This window comes from Ovis aries, chromosome 6 (assembly GCF_016772045.2).
Source record: "Ovis aries strain OAR_USU_Benz2616 breed Rambouillet chromosome 6, ARS-UI_Ramb_v3.0, whole genome shotgun sequence".
Lineage (NCBI taxonomy): Eukaryota > Metazoa > Chordata > Mammalia > Artiodactyla > Bovidae > Ovis > Ovis aries.
In genome coordinates this window covers 20403749-20419481 of record NC_056059.1, presented here as the reverse complement: position 1 = coordinate 20419481, position 15733 = coordinate 20403749, and the positions used below count along the sequence as shown (strand labels likewise).

General features: G+C 40.8%; 1 protein-coding gene across 5 annotated transcripts in view; it reads left to right on the top strand.

The window, feature by feature from the left end:
• The first annotated feature begins 4493 nt into the window (after nucleotides 1-4493).
• Nucleotides 4494-15733, top strand: part of TET2 (tet methylcytosine dioxygenase 2) — a 135427-nt gene continuing 124187 nt past the window's right edge. For 4 of the 5 annotated variants that reach the window (XM_027970835.3, XM_060417553.1, XM_042251174.2 and 1 more), the window contains exon 1: nucleotides 4494-4764. The gene's annotated coding sequence lies outside the window, so the exon portion shown is untranslated. Of the gene's footprint in view, nucleotides 5628-15733 lie in introns of all 5 variants that reach the window. The other variant, XM_042251176.2, reaches the window with a different exon arrangement.

Genomic DNA, 15733 nt, shown 5'->3' with positions numbered 1-15733 from the left:
CAGGCAGATTTCTAGTTGCAGAGAACAGGAGGCTACTCTTCGTTGTGGTGCACGGAGAGAAGCCCCTCTCATTGCGGGGGCTTCCCTTGTTGCGGAGCAGACTCTAGAGCCTGCAGTTACACGCATGCTCAGTAGTTGTGGCCAGTGGGCTTAGATGTCCCACGGGCATGTGGAATCTTGTACCAGTGATGGAGTCGTTTCCTGTGTTGGTGGGTGGATTCTCCTCCGCTGTACCACCAGATAAGTCCCCCCAAATACTTTTAAAACTATAAAAATCTTATATCAGTGTAGACTGGTGCTGAAGTAATTACTAATAAACTTCAGTTTATCACTGAAGAAGAAGTGAAGTCGCTCAGTCGTGTCTGACTCTTTGCAACCCCATGGACTGTAGCCTACCAGGCTCCTCAGTCCATGGAATTTTTCAGGCAAGAGTACTAGAGTGGGTTGCTATTTCCTTCTCCAGGGGATCTTCTTGACTCAGGGATCGAACCTGGGTCTCCTGCATTGCAGGAAGACGCTTTACCGTCTGAGCCTATCACTGAAGCTGAAAAATTACTCTCTCACAGAAAGTGGGACATTAAATGTGTTACCAGATTTGGACGAGAAGAAGGGTAGTTACTGGATTGCAGATTCAGAATTCATGAGAAGGAAAGACATGGATGTCAGGAACACATTGGCAATACTTCTAGAGGCATTTCCATGAGATCTCTAGTGATCCTAATATTCTTTTTATAACACCTTTGGCAGGTTTTAATCAGATTAGATTTCTGAGTTTCATCTGACATATTGTTTTAACCCCCATTAAGTCAGTAGACACGTTTGGTTTGAGTGCTAGGATTATACCATTTGTATCTATTTCTTCAAAAATTTCCAAATTATAGAAAGAGAAATTAACCATTAACAAGGTCAGGGAAAAAAAAATCAGTAAGAATCACATTAACAAAAGAGAATCATAATATTATGATCCTTGGCTTTAGACAATGATTATTTATATTAGTAACAATGTATATCAATAATTTAAAGTGTTCTAAATGTTTCATCTCTTGGAGATTTTTTTTTTTAAACTGGCAGTCGACTTATGTTAAACAGATACCTTGTATGGTGCGCAGTAATGTCACTAGACAAAAGAAATAAGAAAGTCCCTTCACAGCAATGACTGCTGTGCGGTTTGAAGGTCAACTGTCTCTTAAGCATGCAGGGAATCTTTATCACGTCATGCTTCAGAAATATGTTTTTGGAGATGGGAAACAACAGGCCATAATTTAATGTTTTTGTTAAACCACTGTAATTCTTTCAAAGGAGTATGTACCACAACTCTTTTCTCTCTGTTAAAGAGAAAATCAAGTCCTTAAGAAAATTTTCTATTCTGCAGGAGGGGAGGAAATTAAGAATCACCTATTATTTTTTGTTAGTACAAGAAATTTGCATTGTAAAGCAAGCTGCTGTTGTCAGCTCTTTAAAGGACAGAACAGACAGGAAGCTGCCTCCACCCTAAGAGGCTTAGAGACCAGCAACTGAGTTAGACAGCAGGTGCCCAGGCCAATCAAGTCAATTTTCTAACACAGAATAGCATGTCATGGAACTTGTTCTATTAGTCTTTTTTTTCTGGTAAGGAAGCAAGGATTTTTCTGTGTGGAAGCAGTGCTGGTCTTTCTAATTGGAGGGGGGGAAATGGTAAGGAGTTTGATAACAATTGACTGTTGTTAAAACAGCAAATTATCTTTTAAAAACATATTATCCACACCTATAAGAGGAGGAATCTCAAGAATGCACACAATTAATAAAAGCTGGCTCTAAATTACTCCTACAAATGTGCACTAATATTTAGTAAACAGCTGATTATGTGCACTATAGCTTTTCTTTCCCAGAAATAGAGGTTAAGAAAGAAGGTGGGTTTTTTTTTTATCAACAATACAAAATTTTACTAAAATATTTTATACCTGTAGACTTAGAATTTTACTTCCTTTTGCTGTTGAAAAGTCACAATAGCCAAGAGGAGTAAGGAATTTTCTTTCAAATTAACAAAATGTCATGGTGGTTAAGGGTGGGGTGGAGTGCAGAGAAGTTGGCAAGAAAAGGTTCAGGGCCTGTCGCAAAACCAACTGCAAGTCAAGTGTGATTCCAGACAGACAAGAACCACCTGTTACAACACACAGAGAGGGAGGTGTTTAAAAGATAAATGAGAAGGAGGTGACCCTACAGATCATTTCCCCAATTATCATATACATAAGTAAGGGAGCATTCAGGTAGTCATATCAAAGTCATGTCAGTACAATATTTGCCGCATGTTATTCAATGTAGGAAGACATATATTTACGTATATACTTCTAGTCAAGCAAGAAAAACTCCTGGAAGTAGAGAGTTTATGATTGGTAATAGTATTAATAATAACTACCTGGGCACTTGGTGTCATATTCAATTCTCACAACACACTGTTTTAACATGAGCTTCCCTAGTGGCTCAGACAGTAAAGAATCTGCCTGCAACACAGGAGACCCAGGAAAGATCCCCTGGAGCAAGGAAAGGCAACCAGGACTCTTACCTGGAGAATTCCATGGACAGAAGAGCGTGGCAGGCTACAGTCTATGGAATCACCAAGAGTAGCGCACCACTGAAAGACTACCACTTCATACTTGACAGAGGAGGATACACAAAAAGTACTATACTCAAGGTCACACATTTAGTAAGGGGTGGAGTCAGGATCCATCTAGGTCTGTCTGACTCCAAAGCCCATGTTTTCCACAATTCTGCTGTTTTGTGCTGGACACAAAGGTAGGTCACAGTCTTCAGGAAACTTTACTTTTGGGACTTGAAAAACAAATTACAAGGCACCTCTTAAACAGCTTACAGCTCATTAGCAATTACCAAGACTTCAAAGACACATTCGTGTGCAGTTAAAAAAGATGGAAATTCATTTTACATGAATGCTTAGGGAAACGAATGATCTTGCTTAGACAAGTTCGAAACCAGAAGTCGAAGTCAACTTTGTCTCAAAGTGGAATAAACAATGTTTCATTGGAACACACTTTAAACGCTCTTCTTCGCAACAATGTAACACACAAAGAGTTCCCTTTTAAACGCCTTTTCAAAGAGGAAATATTCCGATCTCATAAAATTAGGTAAAGCCTTCACTTCTAAAGAAATTACAGACAAAAAATGTGAGCTATACAAAATATCTTGTGTTGACTTAAGAATAGCCTGGTCACAATGTAGCGATCCGATCACAATGTAGCGATCCCAAAACGGATGTGCCCCCAAAAATCTATCTAAAATTTGAATGCCAGTAACGTGAGAACGTCTAATAGAGGGCGAATCTCAAAAACTATCAATCTGATATAACGATTCACATGGGCTTTGTTCTTTATCTCATCTTCAACATGATTATTCTTTTCAAAAAAGCATTAAAAGTCTACTCGGCAACAGAAAAGAAAAACTGTCCACGGATGCGAATGATTATAGAATCCCGAACGTCAGGGAAAATCGAGAGTCCGTCATTCGAGTTTAGTTCTTTACAGGTTGATTTCTTCATCACTTAATTATAAGGCTGGGCATTTTTGCAAAATAGAGGCTCTTACGCAAGTAAACGTAACCATTTGAAATTGCAGGTTTATTTCTTACGACCGAATTTAGGGAGAAGAGTCACTGTTGAGAAAGTCCTCTCGGATCTGCGTGAATCCTTCTCTCAGCCCACGTGGCCAAAGTAAACAGAAGGTGGGCTGGGGCGGTGAGAAGCGGGCCTCGCTCAATTTCCTAATTTGTCGAGTCTTTCAGACTACAGGCCCCTAAAGCACTAAGGGCATGCCCTCTGAGAAACTGGGGGGTGCTTCTGCAGAGCGAGATGAAAACGACCGTGTGGAGGGGATGCCAAAGCGGGGGGCGAGGCGGGGCGAGTGGACCTACCAGAGGTTGGGGTGCGGGCCTGAGCGGGCGAAGGTGGGTGCGCTCCGGGGCGTGCGCGGGGGTACCTGCCAGGAGGTGGGAGTCGGGGCGGATGCGCGGACACTGGGGACTGGGGAGGTGCGCATCTACCCTAAGGTCGCGGTGGGTACGATACCAAAAAAAGTTTAAAAGGTTCAGCTGGGGTCTCGCATCCTCCTGCCAGGGACGCACCCCACCTCCCCCGTGGTTCCAGTCCCACGCCTCCAGCTGGGTGGCGACCCCGTGCAAGGGCCCCGGGGTCCGGACCTTCCCCCGCGCTCCCCCGGGCGCACTGCTCCCCTGCCTGGCTCCGCAGTCCCAGCCTCGAGCGCGCGCCCCTGCGCTCGGGCCCAGGTGCCGCCGGCTTCCGCGCTGGGAGCCCCGGGGCGGGGAGCCAATTCCCGGGGAGTCCGGGCCGAGAGCCCCGGGGCGGCGGTGGAGGCCCGGGCGCAGAAGGCGGTGTCCGGGGCGGAGGGGAAGGAGGAGGAGGAGGAGGAAGCGGGGCGGAGGAGGCGGAGAAGCGGGAGGAGGCGGAGGCGGAGAGCGGCGGCGGCGGCCTCGGCCAGAGCTCGGGCGGCCCCGCCGCCTCCTCCTCGCGAGCGCCGCGCGCCCAGGCCCGGCTCGCATGCGAGTCACGTCCGCCCCCTCGCCGCGGCCGCCCCGAGACGCCAGCCCCGCCGGGTGATGAGAACAGACGTCAAACTGCCTTATGAATATTGATGCGGAGGCTAGGCTGCTTTCGTAGAGAAGCAGAAGGAAGCAAGATGGCTGCCCTTTAGGATTTGTTAGAAAGGAGACCCGACTGCAAACTGCTGGATCGCTGCAAGGCTGAGGGACGAGACCGAGGTCAGAGCGCTTCTCTTACGCCGCGAAACTCTCCCCTTCCTCTCCCCTTCGCTTTCTCTCGGGCTCGCAGGGGCTGGGGCGCAAAGCCTGCAGTGTCACCCGCGAAGAACCGAGAGGGAAGAAGGGAAGCTTCACAAATTACTGGAGCCTCTTCAACATGGCTGACAAATATAGTTTTAATTCCCCCCACCCCCCTTTTAAACCTGTAGTTGTGTGTGCTCTCTCTCCTGTTAGTTAATGCTCGTGCCCTCCTCACCCAGAAAACTTAGCTTTGTGAGTCCGGCCGGCCGCTTTCCCGGCCTTTTAGCCTCCGGAAAGTGATTTTTCTCTGCTTTCCTTTCTAAACTAGTGCAGCTGTCGGGGGGCACGACTTTTTCCTTGACTCTTCCCCCACCCCCCTCCCTCGGTGGAAGGCAGACGAGCCCCGGGTTTATCCTCACCCACCCCTGGGGAGCACACGGACCGAGTGGGTTTCGACCCTTTTCTGCGCTGGGGGTCTGGATCTGAGTGTGCGTTTGCGTCCGCCCCCTTCTGCCTGCCCCGTGTCCCCTTTTCGGGGGGCCGCGCTCAGCGAGTGTCACAGCGAGTGGAACAGGAGTCTACTCGGTCGGGGGTTGTTGTGTTTTTTGTTTTTTCTTTCCCCGCTGAAGTACGCGTGTTTTGTTAGCGCTGCGGAGCCGAGAGAGGAAAAGAATAGTTTCTCGGCTTCCCCACACAAGACCCGAACCCCACTTTTCTCAAGGTGCATCAGCTCTGCGATGGGCTGTCCCTTCCAGCGTGGGGGAACGTGTGTGAGAGCATTTGTGGGCAAATCTGTGTCCTGGCTTTGTGCTTCTCCCAAATCAGCTTCGTCGGGTTCGCCGGTAAGTGACAGGCAGACACAAAGGCAGGCGCAGGCCGGGGGAGGGGGCAGACGGGCGGGCGCGGGGACGGGGGGAGAGTGGAGAGTTGGAAGACGGCAAGGTCAGGGGCGCAGAAAGAAATGAAACCCAATCCCAGTGAAGAAACGGAGAAGCAGAGAGCAGATTTCTAGCAGTCTCGTGCAAATTTGTCTTTTTCGCAGTTCTCTGGTCTTTTTTCTGCCTTTCTCTGTGTTTCCCTTTTCTCCTCCCGTTCTTCTTTTTCTCCTTCTTCCTTCACTCATACATGACTCTTGATGAATCTTTTTCATGGAGGCCGCTTTTCTAGTGATACTAGGCTAAGTTTCTATGGAGAGTTTTCTATCTGTGGCAAAATAAAGTGTGGGCTGGATAGACTGCTGGGAAGGTCGAGTGCGAAATATAAGTGAAATTTACAGGCTGTTGCCCTCATGACATACTTTTAATGGTATTGAGTGAGTTTTTCTCCTCCTCCTTGTACTGTTTAGGAATTGAAAAGGGGTCATTTTCCAGTCGTTTAAAATTTAGTTAAATATTTTTATATTTGCCTGTCTAGGGAGTAGAATACAGCCACAGTTTAAAAATCTCGACTCATACATCATGCTTTTCTTTCTCCAGTCAGGGATAGATAATGGCAAATCCAAATCCAAAAATATTCATCAATAAATGATCCAACATAAAAGTAAGATTCTATCTTAGGGACAGTTGGAAGTGTGTATAGGAAAGATACTGGCTATGGTTTGGTTTGATTTAAGGCTGTGGGTATTGTTGCCTGGCTAATGAAATCATTATATTTGCATTTTAATGGAAAGTCGAAATACTGGAGGGGAGTTATATTCTTTTCCTTGTTTGCTGTGTGTTACATAATAGGTTTGAAGTAGAATATACATTTCAACATAATAAATACTGATATTTTAATGCTATTAAACAGAGAAATGTTAGTGAAGGATTGGAAAGTCAAACAAGTTTAGAAGTCATGTATACAATTAAAAGATGGTTGGGGGGAAAACACAATAATGGACATTGCTCCATAAATCACATCTCCAAAACTACTTGTTCTTAGTAATTCACTTTGTAACTCTACATTTTGATCTATGGAAAGCAGTTAAGTTTAATCGTTGTAGAGGCATGATTACAAGGGAGACATGTTACTCATCTTTGTGGAATAGAAACAGCTCATTTGGTTGTTCTTATTTGTCCTCAGATAATAAAGAAAACACTTAAAGAGTTTAGCAGAAATGCTTACTATCTGTTGAGAAAACTGCGGTTAATTATCCCAGCAATTCAGAATTTAAAATATATAATTCCTTTTGCCAAGAGTAGTATCTAACTACTTTGGGGGGACTTTTCCAATGTTGTGTATACTGTCTTCAGGCTATTCAATTAATAATAGATATAATATTTATTGCTCACATTGATAAATAAGAATATCTACATTGGTTAATCATTTTAAATGTGACCATGAAGGCCTGTTCTTTCCCAGCATCCAATTTAGACTCTCTTCTGAAAGTAGCTGCTAATGAATATTGTATGAGGGACTTCAGTGATTATAAGAAGGACCTGTACATTTTATTCACCAATCCAAATAAAAGTGTTTTCTCTTTTATTAGAACAATTACTTGAATTACTATGGAATAGTTTACAATGAAAGATATAACCTCAGCTCTTTGTTTACCATATTTGTGAAAGTTAGTGCTACCTGGATTCTCCAAAAATTTCACAGCTTGACCTGTTTTGGGTAATTGAATTGTAGTGAAGTCATAGTGGAGAATAACAAGATAGTTTTTCTTACACTACAATATTGTTTTGCTTATGTTTAAGAATTGAGCTAATGGTTAATGAGAAATTAACTTGGAATAAGGGAAGTCTCTTGTCTTATTTAAATTCACACATTTACCAGACTTCTTAGGGCTCTAATTAGGTCTGGCCTCATGCTGGTCCATGCCAGGAGCCAATGGGATTGATAGGATTTTGATTCAGTGGCACGTGGACCTAGACATTGGCAGGTCCACGTCACTCCCAGCAAGTGAAATGCAGCTGCCCAGGAGTTGTTATGACAGACTTCCAGAGTTCTGTTTGGGCACTAGACTTCTATTAGATGATAAAGACTGGAGTTAATGTTTTGGTTTCACTTGTTGGAGTTAGAATTTCTCTATCAGTTTCTCCAGTGCTCCACCCATACACAGTGCTGTAAGCCAGATGTCACTATTGAAATGTATTTCCTTATTTGCTGACTCATTAAGAAGTTCTTATGAGTCACAGAAACACCTGGCAGAATATCTTATTTTTCATCCTGCCCCAGATCCAAGTTAGTATATTCTTATGAATTCTCAAGCAATTGCCATAAAATGTTCTCAAAAACTATAGATGTTTGACAGTTTTTAGAATGTCTACTATTTAGAAAGTGTTCAATCTGCTTTTCTTTGCCCTAATTCCTTCTGCTACAAGAGTTCAATTGGTGTCTTTGTTGTTGATGTCGTCATTCCTTAGAAGAATGTAATAGTCTTACCTAGCCATCTTCACTTAGGAAGAGACTTCTTTTGTAAACGACCGGGTAGACTGTTCCACTCTAATCTTTCTGAGTCACGGAGACAGGTTAAAAGTTTGGATCAGCTAGCTGTCAGTGTTGGTTTGTGAAAGTAATATTTTCTCAACTATGAGGCCATCACTGCACAGTAGTTCTTAAGAGTAGTAATGGCACCAGAGTCAGTAGCAAGAAAATATCTCTAAGCCAGCTTTACAAATGGAGTCTTAACTGTGGAGAGTAAGGTTGCCAAGTAGAGCTGGTGGTTATCTTAGAAACTGTGTTGAAGAACACAACCACAAATGATTTTGCCAAATATACAGTATTTACTTGGTCTAGATCTCCAATTTCTATTTTGATTCACTGCCCAAACTCAGTGAATACTGTGGCATTATTTAAGAAGGTTACACAGTGCATCTGTTGTTTTGGTATCTTGTAGGAGAGAAGAGTTTCAGAAAGGAAGAGGGTAAAGCAATAAACCTGAATCATTGTGACTAGCAGCCAAAAAGAATTGTGTGTATTTGCTTATTTCCAGCATCATCCTTTAAATTGTGCAATGCAGAAAAATCCTAAGATAGACTTACAATACTTTCTCAGTAAAAGAAAGTTGGTTGCCCATTCCAAAATAGTAAATTCTATCAGCTTTCATTTATACCTTTTCCACTTGTCATGAAATGCAGTTAAATGTGCCAGGTTTCAAGAAGTATAAATAGATGGTAGGTGGATTTTCAATATTTTGTGTAAAAATAAATTCAGTGATAATGTCAACCTACCTGGAGTATTAAGAATTTGGAAATCAATAGTTTATACTCACTGAGGGTTGTTCCTCAAAGGGACTTGAATTCAAGCTTTGGATAATCTGAGAATTAAGTAAAAAGATGAGTGACTTGGGATGAAGTGTTTTGGAGGACAATTTAGGACATAAAATGAAGTGATTGCTTCACTTAAAATACCATAAATGTTTCTTTCAAGCTAGATTTATGTGTGTTGAAAGATTTATGTTCTGACAATAGCATTGAAACATGTATATTATCATATGTGAAACAGATCTCAGGTCCTGGTTCGATGCATGAGACAGGGTGCTCAGGGCTGGTGCACTGGGATGACCCTGAGGGATGGGATGAGGAGGGAGGAGGGACGGGGTTCAGGATGGGGAACACATGTACACCCATAGCTGATTCATGTCAATATACGGCAAAAACCACTACAATACTGTAAAGTAATTAGCCTCCAATTAAAATAATTATTTTTTTTTAAAAAAGAGTTATGTTCTATGTCTTTTTATTCCCTAATAGAATCTATTGGTATGCTACTAAGTCAAGGTTTTACTTGTTGGGGGTCAGGGGTGGTGGAGTGAAGGTGCTCAGAGGGTACTAACTTCTAGTTATAATATAAGTAAGTGCTGGGTTGAAAGCATAGTATGGTGACTATAGCCAGCAACACTGTATTGTATATTTGAAAGTTGCTCGTAACTATGTGAGGTCATGGATGTGTTAACTAACCTTATTGTGGTAGTCATTTCCCAATATATGCCTATTATAAATTGTTACATTGTATACTTTAAATTGATACCATGTTATAGGTCAGTTACTCTAAATAAAAGCCGAGGGGGAAAAGATACAATGAGTGATGTAGAAATAGCTAAAAAATGTCATTTAACTAGAAAATGTGTAATCTGTTCTCAATGCATAAGAGAAGAACAGAGTAAAAGGTCTTAGGTGATACCAATGATGAAAGCAATGCTGCTGCTTTTTCCTTAAATGTAACTTCTACAGGTTATGGCAGTTGTCCCCCAAAAGCCATCCATTATAAGCGTACAGTTGAATGATGTTTAGTAAATTTATATTTTTAAATTGAAGATTTTATTGAGCTAGTTGTAGATTCACATGCCGTTATATGAACTAACAATTGGACATGGACATTCTGAGCAGTATTCCCCAGGGGTAACATTTTGCAAAACCATAGTGTAATGTCCCAGTCAGGAGACGGACGTTGATGTAGTCTACCAGCCTTCCTCAGATCTGACTTGGATGTGTGTGTGTGTGTATATTTCATTCTATATACCATTTTAAAGATAATTTAATCATTTGATCAGATAATTTTAAACATTTTCCCCCCTGAAAACAGAAGTTTAACACAGTTTTACTTCATCAATCATGTGATTGTGCTACCGTGCCTTTTTAAAATGTGTATCAGAATATAGGTTTTTGCTTATTCAAATATTTTAAGTTGTTATAACATTTTATGACATTTCAAGTTACATCATTTGATTCTTATCACAACTCTAGAGGTGGTGGTGGTGTTATCCCTATCTCTGGAGAGCAAACTAATGCACAGTGAGATTAAATAACTTACCCAAGTTCATACAACCAGTACATGTCTTAGTTAGGATTTGAATTTAAGCAGTCTGTCTCTGGAGTCAGTCTTTTAACCACTACACTATACCGCCGCTAATAATAAACAGGTAGCAGTAACATAGGCTGAGTAAGGAGACTTAAAATGCATGCAACTATCTACACAAAACCTTGTGCCTGAATATTCATAGCAGCATTATTAACAATATACATGTGAAATCAGTTTGAGAAAAGAAACTGGTCTGCAGAAGTCTTTGTGATGCCAAGACAAGTGGGAAAAAGAATCTGAACACTGATGGCTCTCCATGTTTTGCGACATGTAGCCAGTCTTTACAAACACCAACAAAATTTGACAGATTGTTAATGGTAAAATGAGTTCAGATTTTTAGGAATAGCCCCTATGAAATTAGGACATTATTTTTGACACACAGGAATTACTTGGGGTTAGCTTCATTTTAATTTCTAACTTTATATACTTCCAGATACCAGACATTCTTCTTTCCCATTTATCCTGTTGAGAATGATGCCAGTTGGGTCCCTTACCTTGATACCATGACTGTTAACAGCTCCGGGGGAAGAGCCAATGATCGTGAAGCCTTCAGCTTTAATAACGTGTGCCTGTTATACTCAGTGAGGACATGTCTTGGCTTCATATAATTACTGTAATCATTACTTTTTCAAGGAATAGCTATAGAAATGACCCAGAGATACCTTTTAAGAGTATGATTATAGCATTTACTTGTAGGTTTGCTGTATATTTGTGCGAGGTTCAAGTTAGACACTCTTGTTAGAACCTTTTAACCCATCAAGAAGTTGACATAGTGACTGTTCAGTTCAGTCGCTCAGTCCTGTCTGACTCTTTGCGATCCCATGGACTGCAGCATGCCAGGCTTCCCTGTCCATCACTAACTCCCTGAGCTTGCTTAGACTCATGTCCATTGAGTTGGGGATGCCATCCAACCATCTCATCCTCTGTCATCCCCTTCTCCTCCTGCCTTCAATCTTTCCCAGCATCAGGGTCTTTTCCAATGAGTCAGTTGTTCGAATCAGGTGGCGAAGTATTGGAGTTTCCACTTCAGCTTCAGTCCTTCCAGTGAATATTCAGAACTGATTTCCTTTAGGATGGACTGGTTGAATCACCTTTCTGTCCAAGGGACTCTCAAGAGTCTTCTCTAACACCACAGTTCAAAAGCATCAATTTTTTGGTGCTCAGTTTTCTTTATAGTTCAGTTCTCACATCCGTACATGACTACTGAAAAGGCCATAGCTTTGACTAGATGGACCTTTGTGGGCAAATTAATGTCTCTGCTTTTTAATATGCTGTCTTGGTTGGTCATAGCTTTTCTTTCAAGGAGCAAGAAAGAAAATTTCATGGCTGCAGTCACCATCCACAATGATTTTGGAGGCCAAAAAAATAAAGTCTGTCACTGCTTCCACTGTTTCCCTATCTATTTCCCATGAAGTGATGGGACCAGATGCCATGATCTTAGTTTTCTGAATGTTGAGTTTTAAGCCAACTTTTTCACTCTCCTCTTTCACTTTCATCAAGAGACTCTAGTTCTTCTTCACTCTCTGCCATAAGGGTGGTGTCACCTGCATATCTGAGGTTATTGGTATTTCTCCCAGCAATCTTGATTCCAGCTTGTGCTTCATCCAGCCCAGTGTTTCTCATGATGTACTCTGCATATAAGTTAAATAAGCAGGGTGACAATATAAGCCTTGACGTACTCCTTTCCCACTTTGGAATCAGTCTGTTGTTCCATGTCCAGTGACTGTTTGGAAAGCAGTAATGTAGAATACAGGTCTGATCTTTCTTATGGGAGAGATGAGTAGCTTATTTTGCTTCTACCATCTCTTATTTCTTGTGACACTTTTTGAACCACCTCAGCTGATAGTAGATTTTCATGCTATTTTTATTATATTCAAAAAGCTATTCACTGAATTTGAGTGTAGTACTCCATCTTTGCCTTTCTAAAGTGAAAGTAAAAGTCGCTCAGTTGTGTCCAATTCTTTGTGACCCCACGGTGTATACAGTCCATGGAATTCTCCAGGCCAGAATACTGGAGTGGATAGCCTTTCCCTTCTTTAGGAGATTTTCCCAACCCAGGGATCAAACCCAGGTCTCCCACATTGCAGGCGGACTCTTTACCAGCTGAGCCACCTGGGAAGCCCAAGAATACTGGAGTGGGTAGCCTATCCCTTTTCCAGTGGAACTTCCTGATACAGGAATCAAACCAGGGTCTCCTGCAATGCAGGCAGATTCTTTACCAACTGAGCTATCAGAGAAGCCCATGAAGGATACACTATATTCAAAACAAAAACAGTGGGCTGTGGATATTTGCTGATGGAATGACTGCTCTCTTCAGAGAGAACAGACTTGCCCATGATCAGACATAAACAGTAGATCTCCCACAGAGGTATACCATACATAGTATTGATGTCTTACACTTGCTACTTTTGCAGTTTTGAGGTTTATTAAATTTGTGAATGTCACAAAGTAATGATAATTTTAATTACTATTTTCATGATTCATTAGTTAGTGCTAAAACTTGCCTCATCATGTCTTTTTCTTGATAGAGTATTAAATATTGTTTCTATGATTAGATTATACTTTAATGGAAACTCTTCACCCAACTCTTAGAGTTTTTATTATTTCTCCTCAAACTGATTTTCTTTTAAATCTAGCAAGAGATCAGAAAAAAGGCTTAAATGGTAATAGTGAAGCCTAGAGGATATAATGTGGTCTATCTCTGAGTTATTTCTCCTATTTTTCATTGCTGCCTGCATTGAGAAACAAGAGTCCTTAATTATTATTTTAAAAATACCTTAATTATTAGCTGTGCTGATTCTAAAGTAAAGCACAAGAATCTAAAAATAATGCAATGATACCACACCCGGATTCCATCACTAACCTACTGTCTTGTTCCTATTAATTTATTTTTTAATGTTTGTTCTTTCAGCACTTTTTCCATTTTTGTTTGAAGTCTCTTACTTTGAAGTCACAGAATTTTAATATTTGCCATTGGCTATAAAGTTCTGTCAGCTCTTTTATAACCTTTCATGATTTTTGTATTAAAAGGATTACTTTTGGACTCCCACTAATTAGTTTGGACCACTATTAGCTTTTTGTTTGTCTTACTGCATACATCATAACAGAACAAGAAATTATTTCTGCAAATACAGTGGTAGTTCATAAAATTAGAGTGAGCCTCTTAAAAAGTGAATTGTTATTAATTTACTTTATATTCATATTTTCATGTGCCAAACATGACTAATAAAAGGGAAAAAATACCGTCAATGGATACTTTCAAACATGAGGGAAGAACATAACAGTGATGTATGTCAATTATTTCTCATTAAAACAGGAAAAATTTTAAAAAGCATGAAGGAAGAACAAATCTTCCAACCTAAAAATACTCACCACAAAAATTATTTTTGTAAAAAGAGAAGCAGGTATGGTTCAGCAAGAAAGCACACATTCTAAACTTTGCATTCTAGATTTTCTTTATCTTTATTGTAATCTACTCACCTAAATGGTGTCTTTTTTCTCCTGTGAAGTTATACTATGCATAAAATTGAAATGAAAACAAAGTTGTATTTTAATTTTTGAATTATCTACCACATTATAGCTTGGAGAACATATTGACCAAAAAGAAAGCTAGTAAACATTTTGCTAATAGCTTACAAAGGTAAAATAACTATGACATAATTATATTTCTACCAGAAATCAAAATGAGAAAGGCCATTTGGTTAACGTGGGGAACTAAAATTTCAGTATATTGAAACAACATTTTTAATCAAGCATATACGAGATATAGGATATGGTATTTTAAAATGACTAATACATATGCCTGAGGTTTTGCTGAAGTCAGTATTTTTTTTTAATAGTTTAATTTGCTACTGACAATTTGCATCAGTATTTTTGCATTGTTATAATTTGTCATGTTCCAAGTAATCCTGAAGATTATCGGAAACTTTTCATATGTAGGAATAAGACGCTTAGTTGTTGACATTGTCAGTTTCCTTTAATATAGGTAAGAATTTGGCCTCCTTAAGGAATAGAGTTTGTTTTCTGTCAACAAACCCATGGAAAAGATACAATGAGTATAGTGAGGGTAAAATTTAAAATAAGAAGACAGGTAGAAAACTAAATTGTATTTCCGTTCACTCAAACGAAGTTATTGGATGCTTTCCTCTGAAAGGATCATACTGTAATCTTATTTGGATGTAGAATTGTTACTTTGCAAACAGTTTGCCTACTCAGTGTCCTAGAAGTTGCTGTGTAATGCTATCTTTCATAATAAGAAAAACAAGAAGTTTTGAGAGGAGCTAGAAAGTGCATTCAGAATTCACTGTTGACGCTGCAAAACTTGCCCTAAATTTAATTAGGCAGGCAGTTAATTTTGATCATGTCCTTGGTCAGGAGCTACTGAAAGAAAAGAAACGTGATGGAGATTGGTCATCTCCTCCAGTTCTTCCCACTACTCTTTTTTTTTTTTTTTTTTTGCACGGGGCAGGGGTTGGAAGGAGAGAGAAAAAACCTCCCTTAGAAATAATTCCTTGACACTCCCATGCTCTTTTTTTAGGGCCCACAGAAATAGGAGGTTTCTCTTTGGAGCTTGTTGACACTTTCTCGCCTTGCGATTACACGCGGTCACATCAACATTTGACACGTGGGTTCCGTGCGCATGGCAGCGCTATTTACAAACACTATCCAGGGATTCCAGAGACTCTTATGTAACAGCTGAGAGTACGGGCTTTGTGTGTCCGTGGGCGCGGAGGAATCAAACAATTTTATTCATAATAGAGGAACCCTTGTCTGGCTCTGATGGGGTCCTGCATCAAAGTTCACCGAAGTCTAGGTCAGGATCTACCCAATATGCAACTTACTGGCGCCTCAAAGGCTGTAGGATCACTCTTTTCTTTTCCCCGCCCCCTCCTGCAGCAAACGGAATCCGTTATGCCAAACTTTCTTGTGTGTGTTTTCGAAATGTGGGCAAATTGTGTCTTGGTTCTGGTTGTAATTTACTTCTGCCACTTGTGACGGAAATGCACGTGCCTGCCACCCAGTCTCACAAATGCTTTTTTTTTTTTTTGAAAACTATTTTCTTATTTGTAAGCAACTTCGGGTGTAAGAGAATCGGTAAACTGACTCGGTAACTCGACGCTCTGACCACGGAATACTCAGGAAAACGGTTGTTTGATCATCCTCC